Raw genomic sequence first — 19,962 nt, forward strand, 5'->3', positions numbered from 1 at the left:
TTTTCCAATCTCTAATTCTCTCCTCAAATTACTCATCCTGAGCTTCTGTCTCTACCTCTTCCATGAAATTGTTCTTTTTAAAGATATTAATGACAAATGAAGCTATTCTTAATTTCTCTTTTCCCATAATCCACACATTTGAACCATTTGAAAATCAGTGGACTCTAACTCCAGAACGTTACTGAAATCCCTCCAATATTCTCCATCTGTACCACAACCACCCTGGTCAAAATGATCATTATGTTTTCCTTGGAATCTTCCCAGTCTCCTCTTTGATCGCCCTTCTATTCTTCTCTCTTCCCTAACAGCAGACAAAATAAAATATTAATTAAGTCATATCCCTCCCCTGCTTCTAATCCTTCAGTAGCTTTATTTTGCACCTTAATAAAGTCTAAATTACCTATTATGTCTTATGGGGCCTTATATTATCTTGTTCCTGTCTATGTTTTGGCCTGTAATTACATCAAAATATGTTTATTATGCTCTAGGCACAGAAGTTTCCCTTGGTATTCCTTGCAACACCAAGTTCATTCCTACCTTAGGCCTCTGAACTGGTAGTACTCTGTGTATGCCTCATTCCTCACAGCAAGGGTGGCGACCAAGGTAATTGTCCAATTGCCCTACCCAAAGGATGTACCTGGAACTGTTTAGATAAAACATTGTACTGGGAGAGGCAAAATTATGAAGATAGACAGATGATAGATAATAGATAGATAGATATGTAGATAGATAAGATAGATTTGTGATTGTGCTACCATTTCAGTCACCTCGAGTCCTGAAAAACAATACTTTAACCCTATGGGCTCTATTGTGAATAGAAATTTAAGACCATGGTAGCAGATTGGGGAGGAAAACATTTTAACAAGGATTTTTCTCCAGAGTCTCTAAACCAAGATCTGTATTACTGGTGGGTGAACAAATACTTTCTCTTACATAGGACAGATAGAAGTGAATGAACAAGGGACCTTGAGCCTCCCCTGTCTGCTTTCTTTTCTCCTTCTCTACTACTTTCTTCTCCTTTGGAACAGGTATTCAGTCTCCCCACTCTCTTAGCTTTATAATGCCAACCTCCATCTCTCTACAATACCACCATACACTTTGGGAAATCTGTGATGTAAAAATCAATATTTTTATTGATACTCATTGAGATAGGAATGTTACCTTTGCAAGGTATTTATATTCTAAAAATATTTGATATTCAATTCTGGTATCATACATTTTCCCATATAATTAAAGGTATTTTAAAAAATATTTTAAAAGGGAAAGTAACTGGGCCAGAGGTCAGGCAAAAAGAGGAATATGGTGATAACACTATTTTATAAAACTGAAACCACCCTCTGACAAGCTTGGCCCTAACTACAAAATGCTTTCCTTTTTCCCATTAATATTATGGTGAGAATCTGATTTTCCCCTCCTCTTTCTTCCCCTATTCTTAATTCTTTTCGTTCACTGGTATTCTCTCTGTCGCGGTTTTATTTCAGGCCTTAGTCAAGGCCCACTAGAGTTACAGCAATAGCTCCAATTTTTGCTCTACCCTATCTTTTACATTGTGGTCAGGAAACCTTTTCAAAAAAGAAAGAAACAAAGAAACAAAAAACTATGTGGGAGGCACTTAGGAAATATGGAATATTCAAAATATCAGCTCACTAACCTACTCAAAGTCCTTCAGTGTCCTCCCATAATCTTCAGATTAAAATGTAAACCTTTTAAATCCATCTGACCGTGGTTCCCTCAAGAGTTTTTTCTCCTGACATGCCCCAAGTACTTAAAGCTCCAGACTAAGAAAATCATGTTTCCCCCCGCAAATCAAATCTCCCAGGTCTCCAAGTCAAACACACAAGTGAATAATTCTTTATAAAAGGTCATTAGGAGGGAATAAGATCTGAAGGCAGTAGGACAGCTTGAAGCAAGAACCTGTTTCCCATGCAAAGATAAGCTGGAATGAACTTCCCAGAGAAGATGAAGCACACTGAAGAAAATAAACCATCTATTAGGACACATAGCTTCTAGTAATCAAATTTACACATGTCATATGAGAGTGAGTTGTATGTTTCCTGCTCCAACAGAATGATTTGACAAGAGATGTTTTAAATAATCTAAATGTACATGGATTATCCTGGACCTACAACACTGCAATAATTCAGTTAGGGTGTGACAATTTTAACACAGTTAGACTAAAGGTAAATTTAGAGACAACAGTGCTGACCTTTATGAAGAGTAAAACACTGAAAAAATGATGCTATAGAATCACAACCCCCTTATCCAAATGATTTTAAGTGACTTCACTACTACTCCTCTGACTAAATAGCTTCTTTAACATAACAAGTAGATTAACACAATTAGTACTCAAATTTATATCACTGGTCCCCGAGTATATAGAAGCATAAAAAAATTACAGAAATATCTTCCCAACTTAAGTAGTAACCACACAGCTCAAGAGTAGAGATGATGATAGATGATTCATTAAATAATTAAATTTGTATTGTCTAAAACACGAAGCCAAAGACAAGAGAATGCTTAAGTATCTATTACATGTAAGTAATTTTAAATACTTTTATCATTTAATTTTGACATTAAACCTATATTATAGGTACTATCACCACCATTTTACAAAGGAGGAAATTGAGACTAATGGAGTTTAAATAACTTTGCAAGGAAACATGGATGGTAAGCAGGAGAACTTGTGACTCAAGCCCAGAATTGCTATTCCTAATCCCCAAATGCAGATAATAATAAATATCTTACAGAGTTTCTGTGCTTATTAAATTAGATAGTATATTAAAACTGTCCATCATAACGTCCAGTTCACATTAAATGTTAAGGGAAAGGATCCTTCCTGCCTAGTTATAAGGAACTACTCCATAGGCCAAGTATTTCAACAACTTTATAACAATAATCTTGGCAAATTCATAAATATTATAGACTTTTACTCAAATTCTCTAACCTTGGGGTTGTAAATTTCAACTCCTCTTAGTGTCAGGTCAATAACAGCAATTGGCTGGCTTATAGGGCTTGTGTAGAATCGGGAAGTGCATGCCACAGGTATAGGTATTAAATTCAAAACCAAACAAAACACCCCAGCTGTTCAAGCATGAAAGCATTCTCTGACATACTAAGCTCAGGGGCCAACAGTCTGAGAACCTGACCTACTTGCTGAGGGCAAACCCAGACAGACCCCTGTTCGCTTGGCCTAGAATCCAGCATCAGAGAGCTGATATGACATCCATATCTCTTTCATCCTAAAAGTTAACCTCACCTGGCGCAGACAAAAGTGCCCATAACCTCCAGCACGTAGCCATAATAATATTTTCCTAATTTCCCAATGTTTGCCATCCCTCAGTCAAGACTGATGGACCCAAGATAACACCTAATTTAGGATCAGAACATTATTTCCCTAGTTGAGAACCGATCAGTTTCCTTCCCTTAAAAATTTGAACTGAATGATGAGACTGCAGTTGGTCTTTCTTAAGCATTCAAGCAGAATGATAATGTGGAGTTTGGACTTGAGCTTTTGTAAAGGCATTCCAAATTCACAAGGAAGAGAAATATATGGGAAAGCAAAAACTACAAGTAAGTAGAAGGAGCTGACTGGGTGAGAGGTGAGCAGAAAAGAGAAGACTCAGATTAGAGGGATGAGAGTGAGAGTGAGAGTGAGAGAGAGAGAGAGTGAGAGAGAGAGAGAGAGAGAGAGAGAGAGAGAGAGAGAGAGAGAGACCCAAACACCATGTAGCTTCTCAGAATTAGAGAGGTAACTCTGGCCTCTGGCTCCCACCCTTCTGGGTCTGATTTCCTTGAGCCTTCCTGTATAGTAGCACCCAAATTACATTTCCATGACGTCCACAACTTTACAATACACCACCCATTTTATGTGAATGTATTTGAGTGTATTTTTACATCTTGGAGCCTAAGAGTACTTGGTAAACACATCATCGATTCTTCCATTAGATGCACTTTTGCTTAATTCTTACATTACAAGGTCTGTAAATTTCCTCCTCTCAGAAACGTTCATTACATATATGTCAATGCTTAGGATTTCTCACCATTTTGTAAATTTCCAAAATTTCTATGTAATCCTGAGACAAGAAACTGGGGATTGATGGGTAGGCTACAAAGATTATCTCTGGAGGGCCAAGGGTACATCTAGAGATGTATAATTGTTTCATTTTTATAGATATTCCAAAAATTCTTTCTAAAAGCACTGGCACCACTGAGCAATGTAACACTATAACAGTTTTATTACAACATTGTTGGTATTGAGAATGCTCTTTTGATTTCATGAGAATATTAACATACAATAAAGTGCAAACAAAAAAGTGCTACTGCTGGTTTTTTGGTATGGTAGCAATAACAAGAATGAGAAAGGTTTAACTTGGGTACTCCTGGAAGAGGAGATTCGAGTGTTTTTAAAGAGGACAGCATGATATAGAGAAAAAAAAAAACACACTGGAATATAAAGAAAAATACCCAGTTTCTGATATTAGTCTTGATATAAGTAAGTTATTTGGAAAAGACACCTTTTTTGCTTTATACATTGGTGATATCATTTATAAAACAAGAATTAACAAATATATATGGTTTTGCTATTTATTTGGACTTGTCTAAGTTATTTGATTTGAGATGAATTTAAAACACTCCCTGATCTAGAGATACAACATTCAGACCAAATTTTCTGATAACAGTAACCAGAAGATCTTTAAAAAAAAATTAAATCTATTTGAAATTATCAGAGCTATGAAAGTGCTGCAGAATTACTTGGCGAAGTTCTAGAGAGAAAAAATAATTTCAAAGAAGTGAGAGAAATTTGAGGAGTTATTATTCCTTTAGAGATGTATGTCAATCTAGAAGAGATTCTTGAGAGACTGAGAAACTGAACATTCTGAGAGACTCACAGGCTGGGAGACAAACACTGGAGTTTGGAGCCTACCAAGGTGAGAAAAGGAGCAGGTAAGTCCCCTAGGCTGTCATCTAGAATCACAAAATATTATACCCTAGATATGAGGGTGAATCAGAAATAGAATTGTTATCCAAGGGACCAAAGCCCCGTTCTTTTTTTCCAGTTTTATTGAGATATAATTGACATACAACACTGTGAAAGCTTAAGGTGTACAACGTGATGCTTTAATATACTTACATAGTACAAGATGATTACCATAGTAGGATCAATTAACACCTTTATTACCTCACATAATTACTATTTTTTTGTGGTGGGAACATTTAAGCTTTATTCTCGTAACAACTTTCAACTATATAGTATGGTATTATAAACTATAGTCACCATGCTGTATGTTAGATCCCCAGAATTTACTCATCTTGTAACTGGAAGTTTATAGACTTTAACCCATATCTTCCATTTCCCCTATCCCCAGGTCCTGGCAACCTCCATTCTACTCTGTTTCTATGAGTTAGGCTTTTATAAATTCTGCATATAAGATCACAAAGTGTTTATCTTTCACTGTCTGATTTATTTCACTTAGTATAATGTCCTCAAGGTCTATCCATGTTGTCACAAATGTCAGGATTCCCTTTTCTCATGGCAAAATAATATTACACGTCATATTCATATACATATAGTGTCTTTTTCCATTCATCCATAAATGGACCCTTAGGTTGTTTCCATATCTTGGCTATTGTGAACAATGCTACAATAACCTTTGGAGTGCAGATATCCCTTCGAGATCCTGATTTCATTTTATTTGGATATATACCCAGAAGTGGGATGACTAAATCATATCCTAGCTCTATTTCTAATTTTTTGAGGAAACTCCATACTGTTTTCCAAGGTACCTATACCAATTCACACTCCCAGCAATAGTGCACAAGGGCCCCCTTTTTTCCACATCCTCACCAGCACTTATCATCTCTTGTCTTTTTGTTAATAGCCATTCTAACAGATGTGAGGTGGTATTTCATAGTGGTTCTGATTTGCAATTTCCTGATAATTAGTAGTGTTGAGCATCTTTTCATGTACCTGTTGGTTATTTGTATTTCTTCTTTGGAAAAATGTCTATTTAGGCCTTCTGCCCAGTTTTTAATCTGAATATTTCTGTTTGGTTGCTATTGAGATGTTTTTTGATATTAACCCCTTATCAGATAAATGGTTGTCACATATTTTCTCCCATTCTGTAGGTTGTCTTTTCATTTTGTTGATTGTATCTTTTGCTATACAGAAGATTTTATGTTTGATGTAGTCCCACTTAATTATTTTTGCTTTTTTTGCTATGTTTTTGGTATCATATCCAAAAACTCGTTACCAAGACCAATGTCAAGGAGCTGCTTTTCTGTGTTTTCTTCCAGGACTTTCATGGTTTCAGGTCTTATGTTTAAGTCTATAATCAATTTTGAGTTAATTTTTGTGAGTGGTGTAAGATAGGAGTCCAATTTAATTATTCTGCAAGTGATTATCCAGGTTTTCCAACAACTGTTATTGAAGAGGCTATCCTTTCCACATTGAGTATTCTTGACTCCCTTGTCAAATATTTATTTCTGGGCTCTCAGTTCTGTTCCATTAGTCTATGTTTCCCATTAGTCTAGGTTTTATCCTCTAAGATCAGAAGATAAAACCTAGAAAGCAAAAAGAAAAATAGATGAAGAGAGAATTTATGTAATAAAGAAGGGTAATTGAGCTAATTGCTCTAGATTATCTTTAAGTGGAGTAGCAAGTGTAAATTGGAAAGGATGGTAACAGAAGAAATATTGGAAGAGATCATAGCTGGTAATTTTCCAAAACTGATGAAAGATATCCAACCATATATTCAAGAATTGCTACAAAGAAAATCACAACTACATGCAAAAGTGTAAATGTGCTTGAAAAAAGACACAAAAAGAAAATCTTAAGAGTACCATATTTCAAACAAAAGGAGAAAGTACATACTACCTTCAGTAACTTAGTAAGACTGATTGCTAACCTCTCAATGCAACAATGAAACACTGTCTTCTGTCTTGGAAGACAATGGAATATCTTCAAATTTTGGAGGTGGATGAGGGACTGGCTAAAAGTCTTTATCCAGTCATATTTTCTTCAGAAGTGACAATAAAAGAAAGATATTTTACACACACACACACACACACACACACACACACACAAGTGGGATTTATCATAACCAGACCTGCATTTAAGGAAGTACTAAACACATACGTTAAGCATAAGGAAAAATATCCCAAATTCTAGCTATAAGATGGAGAACAGAATGACCCCCAAAAATTAAAATACTTTTTGCAGAAAAATAACAATATCTTGTATAGCCTAAAATATATGTGTAATTAAAATACACACAGCAAACATGCTTAGGACTGATGCTAACACTATGAAGAATGCAATTTTGTACAGGAAGGTCGCTGCCCTCATGGGTATGGATGGACAAGAGAAAACAATACATATTATGCTATATCTTGAATCAAAGTATTTGTGAATTTGAAAGCACTTGCCTTGATACACAAATGTGGAAATTAAAAGTCTGAATCAGGCATTTACAGTTACATTTTTCATTTCTGGGGGAAAGAATATCAAAGGATCTCCTAAGATGTCTCATAGACCCAGGGGAGTTTATTATTTCCCAAGTCAGTCTTACATGCTCAGAAGCTTGATTTTTGTTAGTAAAATGACAACAGATTTGTCTCTCAAGGGAAAACTTCTATTTACCAAGATCATACGAATAATGTATTAATTCATAAAGCCAAACTATTAAATGTTATGCATATATCTCATAATATTCAAAATATTAACACCCACATGACAATCCTGTATTCTTCATATGTGTTATTTTGTTATAAGAATTATCACCAAAAATGGGAGACAGTTTTCAAAATAATCAGACTAGTTTCACTGTATACATACCTATTTAGAATAAGACTACTTTTCAGAATCAGGCTTGTTCACAACCATCTCATAAAATGGAGTCTTTGTCAAAGGGTCCTATCACTCCCAGTACATTAGCTGAGGCCACTAACAATATACTTTTTAGTCAGTCCATCCACTGATGCTAAATGATCACGGGTCATTTCCCTCCCTGACTTATTTCTGTATTTGAATAACTTAATATACTCAAGTTGACATTGGGGTTATTATGTTTCTTAAGGCAATATGCATATGTCCATTTTATTTTCAGTTGATTTTACATTTTAAATTACAGAGAATACTCATATTTCTCTTATTTCTAACATTTTTGATAGCTTCACCTATACACTGACAACAGAAAAATTACTGCTCTTCTTAAGTAAAATAACTAAAAGTATATCAAACATACAGGCAAGTGTGTTATCCAAATTGTCTCTGTTGGTTACTGTTGCTCTAAAAAAATCTAATGGAAGTTTTAACACTGCTTTTTTAACTTACCTGGTGAACAATGACATTTTTTACACCATTTGCAGCCTCATAAGGACTGACTGACAGGTGGCATAGAATGTATAAATGGCTCTCTTTGACATGTTATAAAAACGGACAATCAGTTAAAGCTTGTGGGGTGGGGCAGTAATATACAAAGCTAGACATATGTCTAAAATGTACTAAAAAATATGAACACCAACGAAAGTTTCTGGACCAGAGAATTAAGGAGAATCTAGATAATTTGAAATTAATAGGAATATATGACAGCAGTTCTATCTGGACCAGAAGATTGGTTAAATGTATCTAGATGGAGAGAAGGTCCTTGTATATATCATAGTCCTAAAACTCTAAATAAATTGTTAGAAGCAGATAATACACATGGTAGGTAGGTATGACTAAACAGGTAGGAAGACATAAATGAATGGCATTGGAACACTGTGAATTTAAGACTTTCTATTCTAGAAATCTTGGGAGAATGTTCTATTTTTGTATTACTGACTGAGGCACTTACCAATGACTGAGTTATAACTGTAAGTTGATATCTCGGCTTGAGCAAGTTATTTCAAGGGAATGCCTTATTAGAGAGGATGAAGCTTCCCTAGACAAGAAGTAAAATTCAATCATTTTATTTTTTTTAACATCTTTATTGGAGTATAATTGCTTTAAAATGTCGTGTTAGTTTCTGCTTTTTAACAAAGTGAATCAGCTATATGCATACATATATTCCCATATCCCCTCCCTCTTGTGTCTCCCTCCCACCCTCCCTATCCCACCCCTCTAGGTGGTCACAAAGCACCAAGCTGATCTTCCTGTGCTTTGCAGCTGCTTCGCACTAGCTATCTATTTTACATTTCGTAGTGCATATGTGTCCATGCCACTCTCACTTCATCCCAGCTTACCCTTCACCCTCCCCGTGTCCCCAAATCCATTGTCTACATCTGTGTCTTTATTCCTGTCCTGCCCCTAGGTTCTTCAGAACTTTTTTTTTTTTTTTTTTTTTTAGATTCCATATACATGTGTTAGCATACGATATTTCTTTTCCTCTTTCTGACTTACTTCACTCTGTATGACAGACTCTAGGTCCATCCACCTCACTACAAATAACTCAATTTCGTTTCTTTTTATGGATGAGTAATACTCCATTGTATATAAGTACCATATCTTCTTTATCCATTCATCTGTCGATGGGACAATTAGGTTACTTCCATATTCTGGCTATTGTAAACAGTGCTGCAATGAACACTGTGGTACATGATTCTTTTTGAATTATGGTTTTCTCAGGGTATGGGATTGCTGGGTTGTATGGTAGTTCTATTTTTAGTTTTTTAAGGAACCTCCATACTGTTCTCCATAGTGGCTGTATCCATTTACATTCCCACCAACAGTGCAAGAGGGTTCCCTATTCTCCACACCCTCTCCAGCATTTATTCTTGTAGATTTTTTGACAATGGCCATTCTGACCTGTGTGGTGATACCTCATTGTAGTTCTGATTTACATTTCTCTAATGATTAGTGATGTTGAGCATCCTTTCATATGTTTGTTGGCAATCTGTGTATCTTCTTTGGAGAAATGTCTATTTAGGTCTTCTGCCCATTTCTGGATATGGTGGTTGTCTTTTTGATATTGAGGTGCATGAGCTGCTTGTATATTTTAGAGATTAATCCTTTGTCAGTTGCTTCATTTGCAAATATTTTCTCCCATTGTGAAAGTTGCCCTTCCGTCTTGTTTATGGTTTCCTTTGCTGTGCAAAAGCTTTTAAGTTTCATTAGGTCTCATTTGTTTATTTTTGTTTTTATTTCCCTTTCTCTAGGAGGTGGGTCAAAAAGGATCTTGCTGTGATTTAAGTCAAAGAGTGTTCTGCCTATGTTTTCCTCTAAGAGTTTCATAGTATCTGGCCTTACATTTAGATCTATAATCCATTTTGAGTTTATTTTTGTGTATGGTGTTAGGGAGTGTTCTAATTTCATTCTTTTCCATGTAGCTGTCCAGTTTTCCCAGCACCACTTATTGAAGAGGCTGTCTTTTCTCCATTGTATATTCTTGCCTCCTTTATCAAAGATAAGGTGACCATATGTGGGTGGATTTATCTCTGGGCTTTCTATCCTGCTCCACTGATTTACAATCCCCTCTCCTTGTGCACCCCGAAACAACAGTCTCTTGACTCTTAGGCAGTTCCAGACTTTTTCCTGGATTCCCTCCCAGTAAGCTGTGGTGCAGTAGCCCCTTTCAGGCTGTGTTCACGCAGCCAACCCCAGTGCTCTCCCTGGGGTCTGACCTCTGAAGCCAGAGCCTCAGCTCCCAGCCCCCACCCACTCGGTTGGTGAGCAGACAAGCCTCTCAGGCTGCTACATGCTGGTTGGCACCGATCCTCTGTGTGGGAATCTCTCTGCTTCGCCCTCTGCACCCCTGTTGCTGCACTCTCCTCCATGGCTCCAAAGCTTCCCCCCTGCCAACCCCCCATTTCCACCAGTGAAGGGCCTCCTTAGTGTGTAGAAAGTTTTTCTCCTTCACAGCTCCCTCCCAGAGGTGCAGGTCCCATCCCTATTCTTTTGTCTCTGTTTTCTTTTGCCTTACTCAGGTACAGGTGGAGTTTCTTGCCTTTTGGGAAGTCTGAGGTCTTCTGCCAGCTTTCAGTAGGTTTTCTGTAGGAGGTGTACCACATGTAGATGTATTTTTGATGTATTTGTGGGGAGAAAGGTGATCTCCACGTCTTATTCCTCCGCCATCTTGAAGGTCCTCCTCAATCATTTTATATATGAGGAAAGTGAAGATTAAAGAAACTATTTAGATTTTTAAGGTTACACAAGAAGTAAGAGATTTATATAAGCATTTACACATAGGTAAATAAACTAGCTGAACATAAATGGATGAGTAAGATACAGCTTTAAAAGAAAAACATACAGGAAAGACTTAGTGATTATCAAATGACGTTTTGTTAAAAGCTGCATTATGAAATGATCAAATAATTGAACGAAATATATTTAATTTAATATAGAGGAACTGCAAGTCTAGAATGTAGTTCATCAGACTTCCTCTGAATTCAGCAATGTCAAACCAATTCTGCTATATTTTATCCAACTTCTAGCATGACCTCTCAAGCAGGACTCTCATAAACTAGAATCCCTCTCCTGAAAAGTTCATGGCTTTATAGCCATGCAGGTACTATTGGTAAAGGATACTCAAGAGTTAATTATAATAAAAAAAATCTTAGAAAATAGCAGAAACCAGCAGCTATTTATTAAAGATCAAGAGAAATTGTAGGAACTGGCAAAAAAAAAAAAAAAAAAAACATAAATCAGTAATCTACTTCCCTGTGTCTGTTAACAGCTCTTAGATTAGAATATGTTTGGATCTAATTTTATTTATTTATTTATTTATTTATTTATTTATTTATTTATTTATTTATTTATTTTCAGAATGGTTTGTTGGCCTCACTCACATTTGTTTAGTCTCATATTAGCATAATTTCTTGTTAATTTCTATATTTCACAGAACAGTTTCTAATTAAAGTTGAATGCAACCTAAGTGGACAACCTAAGTTGATCCAATTTAAAATAACATTGAGTAGATCACATATTTCACTGAACAGAGAAATACTGTTTTAAAGAAAAAAGTCATAGATTTTACGTGGAAGGGACTTAACCAATGTCAAACGGTTAAAAGCAGACATGACTGGGAACCTGGTGTCCTTGGCAATATCAATGGTTCCCAAACTTAGTGGATTATCAGAAATCACATTTCCATGCCCATGAGCAGAAATTCCAAATCTGTAGTCTTGGGATGAGTCAGTAAATTGCAGTTAACCAGCAACCATGCCCCCACTGTGCACAAACAGGCACAGAAAACATTGCAGGTGAATACAACAATCAGCTAGATTAGATCTCATTACGTTGAATGATCATGGGCATTTCACTTAACCTCATTCGTAAATGTAAGAAGTTAGATGAGATAACTTCTAAAGTGCCTTTTGACTGCAAATTTTATAGCTTTGATATAGCCTCTTGCCTAGTCCAGGGGTTTCTTTCCAAGAATGCTTGATCTCTCAGCATCACTCTGGAGGTTATCAGTTCCACTGTCATAAAGCTCCGTATGCTGAGCCAAGATATTGCAGCTTCCACCGCTTTGTCCAAGTTCTACCATTTGAAAAAAATATATTCCTGTCCATCTGATAGCCCTTCGGATACTTAAAGGCTGATTTTGCATCTTTCCTACAAAATTTCTTTTCCAGGTTAAAAAAGATGTAAAGATTATAGCCATGAAAGAATATACTTTCTTCTCGATAAGCTACTTAAAATGGAACAAGTTCTCAAAATCAATAAGATGTTGTTTCACCAGGAAAGAAGAAAAATCAGTGAAGTAATTTGGAATCTTTTATCAATACTTGCATTTAGAGGAAATCTTGCCAAGAAGAAGGCTGAGGAAAATTGTAGGAGTGTTACAGCCTACCAGCAGATGGGTGTGGTAAATTCCAAAGTGAGGAATGGAAGATTGAGAAAAAAAATGATAAAAGTTACATACATTTGAATAACTTTTAAAATTAAACTGTATAGACTGTAGCATATTCTTTTAAAATCATGATATTGTTTTGGATATCCTGTTTCTATTGAGGAAAATTTAATCAAATCAATGTCCAGATTATTTTTATACTATATAGTCATTCAAATATAACATTTATATATAATGTGATCTAATTACATAAAACAAAAATAAGATGCCGTCTAAAAAACAGAGGATAAAGGAGGTATAATAGAATACTATTTATCTATGAAAACATGATCATAGTAAAAATAAATTATACACCAAATCCAAGAATTATATAAATAGTAGGTTCCCTCTAACATACAAAAGAGGTTAATTCAGGAAAAATGAAAGTATTCTATTTACAATTCAGGGAAAAGTTTATTAAACTTATTACAAGTGGTGCAGTTACTAGTTGCCTGCAAATGTGTATGTAATCAAAGCTACAAAATGGTCCTACCAATCCTCTTTCTTTTATACTCAAATTTTTAATTTCTTCCTTATTTAGTTTTTCCTTTATTTCCTACAAACTTACTACTTTCCTTCCCACTCTTCAAAACTGTTATATGCTTTACAAATTATTAGGTCAAAAGTCCTTCTTTCCAAATATGTTGTGGATATTTTTGTCTCTTGACATTATTGATCACTTTTCCTTCTTAAAATTCTGTATCTTTAAGTTCAAAGACATTAAAATGTCCTGATTTTCATTGTACTTGTGTCTGTCTTTCTTTCTGGGGATTGTCTTCTTTCATTTGTCCTTCTACAGGAAGCAAACCTATTCTTGTTTCTTTTTTTTTTAAATACAAAATCAATAATTATCAGTCTTTAATATAAATCTCTACTTCTAAACTCTCAGTAAGCTTCTAATCCCTTATCTCCAACTCTCTCCTTAACATTTCTACTTGGACGTCAGTCTATTATCTTACAGAATCAAAGAGTGTTAAAGTTCCAACTGACCTGAAGATCATCTAGCAAAATCTCAAGTTCCAGATAAGGATATAACTTGAAAGAATAACCATGCAAAATCACTCAGATCATAGGGGTAGGACAAAGACTAATGTTGAAGCTCTATGTTCTCCAGTCCCCAAATAATTTGTAATATAGCACACACATGATTTTTGTTTGGTCGATATTTTAGATTAAATTCATAAATTTTATAGACCATAATTTATTAAAGTAAATTAGTATGTAGGGCAGGATAAGGTCCATAACAACAAGTTTAGGACAAACAAATATATATTTGGCAATATCCAAGACAGACTCACAAAAAAATAGTTTGTTGGACTGAGTAAGAATCCTTTTTGAAGTTCTGAAAACCTATAAGATAATTGCTTTGAGTTCATGGGCTCAGTCCTCATGGGTTGATAAACTTGATATCTCAAATATACCTAAAAATTTGGAATCTGCTCCAGTGACTGTATTAAGAATGCTCTTATCAAATTTAGATGTCTGGGATGGCAGCTTGAGTAGCTCAGCCGACCCAGTCCCAAGGAAACACAGGTGACAACCGGTAAAAAGTAGAAAAAAGATAACCATTCAAAGTCTCTGAAAACTATTCTAAGGACATAGAGAAAATTAAGAAACATTTATTTAAAAAAATTTACTAAATTTTGGTGAGAATCTGTGGCACTTGGTCATGACTTGTTCCCTCACTCCCCCACTCTCCTCTCCCTAGACAGTAAGCACAGCCCCCACCATGCCTGGTCCCTCTGACCCAAGTTCCCCTCACCAACAAATTTCTAGGTTCATCTGCAGCCTAGGAGCTGGCCTCACTTTTCACTTTCATGCCCTGGCCATTGATATGCTTGTTTAGCTCTACTAAAGTAACAGAGCTTGATTGCAAACAAAAAACAAAACAAAACAAAAACAGAAGTGCCAATCTAGGCAGTATGACCAATAAGAAATGGTTTCCCTGTCCCCTCACCTCTCAGTCAAAAGATACGGTATTTCAACATCAGGAGCAGGCTACCAGAATTTCTCTTCTCCATCCCCCAGTGACAAATGGCAGAGGCTAAATTTCTGGTGGGTGTTGCCAAGAACTTAGGGGCTCCCTTCCTCAACCCATCCTTTCCATAGAGCAGAGGATCTACTCTAGGCTGAGATTTTTCTGGCCTTTATTTCCCTTGCCTCAACTCAGTCATAGGGCAAAAAGTTCTGTATTCAGAGAGGCAAGCTGAGAAGGCTACTACATTCATCCAATACTCTCATAAGGGAGTGGTGTCATTCAAGGAGAAGGGGAACATTGTCCCTATTCTCGGCTCTGGAGCAGGTGCTCGGAGATGTTTCCCAGTGGGATAGGCAGTTAAAATAAAGAGCTCCAAAACTCTCCTCAAAGTTACTGAGAAATGAGTGCAGTTTGAGTGTAGAAGTGATGTATCTTCCATTTGTGAGCGAGCTTTATAAAGGGTTTTGGACCCAATTGTTGTCATGTCTCCATCAAATATGAGTCTCTTTGATTCCAGCTCTGGACCCTGATAGCCATTTCTGGTAACCAAACAAAAAAAGTTTCACTCAACCTTCTGTTACAGGAACATTCTATGATTCATAGCAAGAATTTGGTCAAAGCACTCAGGGCTCATTTTATTCTGGCAATATCTAAACATGGTCCTGAAATTTTATATCACAAATTCAGAGTAATACAGTAGCTTGAAACCTGGTCTCAATCCTAACTCATTAAAAATTTCAAGTCCTTTCCCAACTCAAATAACAGTTTATAATATTGAGTTTTGGTGAAATCAATGTATAAGTATGGTGCCTTTCTTTTTTCCTGCAAGGACATACTGAATACCTGATCTGACTATTTAGATTAAAAAAGAAAATAAACTTGATAATAAATGTGAGAGTATGTATAATGCAGCTAACCATTGCCTCCCTCCATTCTAACCTTTTTTCTTTCTTTCAAATCAAAGTATACTTTCCATGAACCCTTTCCATCCCACTGAGGAATCTTACTGCTCATCTTCTACATGTTTCCTCTTAATTTTTATACTCCTTTATATCACAAAGTTTCTTCCTTACACTCGGGGGGAAAAAAAGTCCTTATATATAAAAATAATTATCTCCCCAAAATATTTTTAAAGAATTTGAGACCCACATATTTTCAAGGAAATACATAGAAAAATTCAAGGAAAATTTTTAATTGTTTACAGCAGTAGTATCTAAGCATTATCCAAGACACGTCTTCCATTTTTTGGTTTTGATATGAGAAATAGAAATTCACATTTCCAGACAAAAACAAAGCTCACACGTTTTTCCTCCCCTTCTTCACAGAGTAAAATTCTTGAAATAAGTGTAAATGCCTTAGCAAGACTTAAGATTTAAAATCTCATTAATTTATCCTAAGCTTTTAGGCAAATACCTCAGTATTGAGAAGATACAAAGTAACTTCAAAGTTATTAATGATTTTTTTTTTTTTTTTTACCGTTTTAGAAGTACAATGTGTGGTAATGCTTTTTCCCGGGGAAACTTTAACAATGTTATATATTTAAAAACTGACCTGGAGGATGGGCAAGTCAGAAAGGAATCAGGTTTCCGGCCCTTGGGTGGTGGCTGACTGGGATTGGGGCTCCACAGCTCTGCCTCAGCTGTTGACGTAGCCGCCCCGGGAGTTTCGGGGCATTGGTTCTGGAAGAAGAGAGATTTGCGGCCCGCGCATGTGCAGTTCACGGCCCGCGCATGTGCAGTTCGCTGCCCGCGCATGAGCAGTTCTCTGCCCGCACTGTCAGGCTCCCACTGTGGCGCTTCCGCGTCAGCACGACTTCAGCGCCTGATCCAGTTTCCCGCCACCTGACCGTGCTCCTGGGAGAGGAGGCCCCGCCTCACTGTGACTCGGAGTCTTGTGGGGGTCAGGCATTCAAGAGGACTGAGGTTTTCTTGATATGTGGCGTGTGCGAGACTCCTGAGGACGACTCCGGAACCGTGGGCCTCCGGCATCCACTTCATTGAGGTAAATTAAAAGAAAAACTACATATATATAAAGTTTCGCTTCTAGAAGTGAAACATGACGTGACGGCTAAGGCACTCCTTATCAATTTATAGTACAACTTTAGTTTTGTTTTTTTTTTAATATTTGTTTATTTTTGGCTGTGTTGGGTCTTCGTTTCTGTGCGACGGCTTTCTCTAGTTGCGGCAAGCGGGGGCCACCCTTCATCGCGGTGCGCGGGCCTCTCACTATCGCGGTCTCTCGCGCTGCGGAGCACAGGCTCCAGACGCGCAGGCTCAGCAGTCGTGGCTCCCGGGCCCAGCTGCTCCGCGGCACGTGGGATCCTCCCAGACCAGGGCTCAAACCCGTGTCCCCTGCATTGGCAGGCAGATTCTCAACCACTGCACCACCAGGGAAGCCCCACAACTTTAGTTTTTAAAGAAGTATTGAGACAACTGATTTGTTATACAAGCTGTATGTCAGAGGATGATGAGAATAGCTGAGAAACTAGTTACGTGCGGTGTCCATTTTACAAGGTGTATTGTTTTGATAGACTGGTGGCCCTGGGAAGCAAATTCTGGTACAAAGTATTGGGAGAACCCTGAGCAATCCTGCACGGTTTTACCTGGTGTGCCTGGAACATAAGGCCCTGACCACTCTTTAAACAAGACATTTCAAGACAGCTGGACTGTCTCCCTCTGTGAAAAAGAGCAGGCTTCTTCACTGTTGATTATAAAATACCAGATTCCCTAAGCTTGTGTTCCTCTTCTGTGAGAGAATGCACGGTGTGTGCAGGTATCCATCTGGGACCTTAATTTTGACACTGTTGTGTTACCGACCAGGGTTCTTGGTCTTCTTAATCAATAGAAATTGATCAGAGGCCAGACAAAAACGTCAGGCAAGGCTTTATTGGGGCCCCTGCTGCTGCAGCAGCGGGGAGTGAGAACAGACAACAGGTTCCCTTGCTTGCTCGCTCCCTGAGCCAGGGCGAGCTGGTTCCTTCTATGGGGTGAGGGTAGGGGTGTGTCCAGGGGTTGGGCCAGAGGGGTGGCTTAGGTGTTTTGCCCACCCTTTAGGTGGTGGTGTGTGCAGGGGGCATGCACAGTACCCTGCTTTTGCTCCCGATCCCCTGCATTTGCTCCAAGCTCTTCAAAAGTGGCAGTTGGGCTTTTTGGTCTCTTTGTATCTTTTGTACAGAATTTGTCCCAGCTACTCATGCATGCAGTTATTATTAGTCCCATTCAGTTTCTTTGTATTTTGTTCCTTGAGGAGAGGTGTCCAGGTGCAAGCATTGCAGCAGTGCAGCAAAGGGTGCCAGGTACCGGCCTGTCTCATTTGGGCTTGGGGGTCATGGGAGAACTAATTCAAGTTTTATTCTCATGCTGCTTGCTTTGCTATGCATAATGACTTCATTTGTCTCTAAATCAGGAGTCTTGTTTCTCTGCTAGCACCCATGAAAGGGTAACAGACTAACTTTTAGTTTGTAAGTAGGGTAAAGACAAATTTCAGACCCTGATGCAGAGATTTACATGAAGAAATTTTGTGGGGGGAGTGTTTTCTGTGGGGGCATGGAAGAAGCAAAACTAGGCAGAGGGAAAACTTGATCCATTATGCAGTCATAGACCCCAAAGACCCCAACCAATGCTGCAGAGAACTTGGGATGGGGGATAACCCTGCAGAGATGCAACAAATTGAGGCAAGAAGGTCTGGCCTTTGTGTCTTTGCATGTGGACTGATCCTAAGAACGAGGCATGCCCTTGAGCATGGTGGCCTCTCTTTGCCTAAAGGCAAGGAAAATAGGGGAAACCTGGCCGTGCACCCCAGCATCCACTAGGGCTGTAAATCAAAAATATCAAATGAATGGCCTCTGACAAAACAGTGAATTTTCTTTGGAAATATATGGCACTTCTCTGTTGTCATGCAATGGCATTTGTGAGTTTAAAAAATACACTTCTGAGATAAAACCCTGTTTTTAAAATTTTAGGTTGCATGTGTGAATAGGCTAAATTAAAATAGTTACTTTGGTAAGATTTGTGACTTCTATTCTGAAAATATCCACTTTAAAAGCAAAAAATAACTGTGCCAGCTTAGCTTTTGTCATTAATTATGGACAAAATATCAATTATCAACAACTAAAACCTTTTTCCAATTAACTACTGCCTTCTCATTCACCTGAACACTCTGGTAATTTCTTATATAATTATCTACACATCTGTAATGTAATTTACAATCATATGAATTACAGATTCGGACAACCTGAGTTAGAATTCTCATATTTTTTGCTTTACTTTGCACACATTGCTTCGTTTGTCTTTGCTACAGATTTCTATTTATTACAGTACAGATAATGATTGTATTTAGATCAAAGGGTTGTTGTTAGCATTTGAGATATTCCACTTGTCTGTGTACTTAGAAAGGAGTAAACTCTCAATATAACTCAACCATCATTATTATGCTTTATTGTATTTATGTCTAGAGTCAAAAGCTCTCCCTTCCTCTTATGAAGAACATGTGTGCATCTATATACTTGGGCTTATTTCATCACCTGAATCTCACTACTGAGTTCTAAAGGGCATGGGCAGTGTCCTATTTAACTGTGTATTGCCAGTGCTTACTGCAGTGCCTGACATACAAATGAACTTAACTGCTTGTTGAATTAATGAACAGATGGATTAAATCATAATGCATTTTTTCAGTGTTGCTGGGTTTGATACAGAAACACAATTTTATGCTTAGAGACCTTCATAACAAATGAAGATAAAAGCAAAGCTGTCAGTAAAGATGGTTTTGAGTCACAAACGTAGTATCTGAGGACAGTGCTGGTAAATATCTGTGAATGTTGTTCAACAGGGGAGGATAGCAAACACCTCCTAACATGGTGTTCTTACCTCTTGGTGCACTTGAGAGCAAAATTTCCTATCCTTTATTACAATACTGAAAGATATGCAAGCTAGTAGAGACTAAAATAATAAGGCAAGTAAGTATTTTCTTATTATTCAAGGTTATCAGTCTAATGATATATGAATTCTTATATGGTAGTGCTTGAGAAAGGGCATCTGTTTTCTTTGGAGGAACATCATGAAAGAGTTGGTGCCTAAGCTAAAGCTTTAAGAGCAAGAAAATCTGAATTAATTTAAGATATGGGTAGAAGAAGAGGTCTTGGGGGAGACTGTTCCAAGCAGTCATGTGAATAGTATG

The 19,962-nt window shown here is 37.3% G+C and overlaps 2 long non-coding RNA genes across 2 annotated transcripts in view; both read right to left on the minus strand.

The window, feature by feature from the left end:
• LOC309612505 overlaps window positions 1-19,962 on the minus strand; it is a 564,995-nt gene that overhangs the window by 34,678 nt on the left and 510,355 nt on the right. The window lies entirely within an intron of this gene.
• Window positions 9,958-19,962, minus strand: part of LOC309612535 — a 235,066-nt gene continuing 225,061 nt past the window's right edge. Inside the window, exon 2 of the long non-coding RNA XR_014235258.1 lies at window positions 9,958-17,190. This is a non-coding gene — a long non-coding RNA (uncharacterized lncRNA). The remainder of the gene's footprint in view (window positions 17,191-19,962) is intronic.

The sequence above is a fragment of the Balaenoptera borealis genome, assembly GCF_965194805.1.
Source record: "Balaenoptera borealis genome assembly, chromosome: 15".
NCBI classification, from domain to species: domain Eukaryota; kingdom Metazoa; phylum Chordata; class Mammalia; order Artiodactyla; family Balaenopteridae; genus Balaenoptera; species Balaenoptera borealis.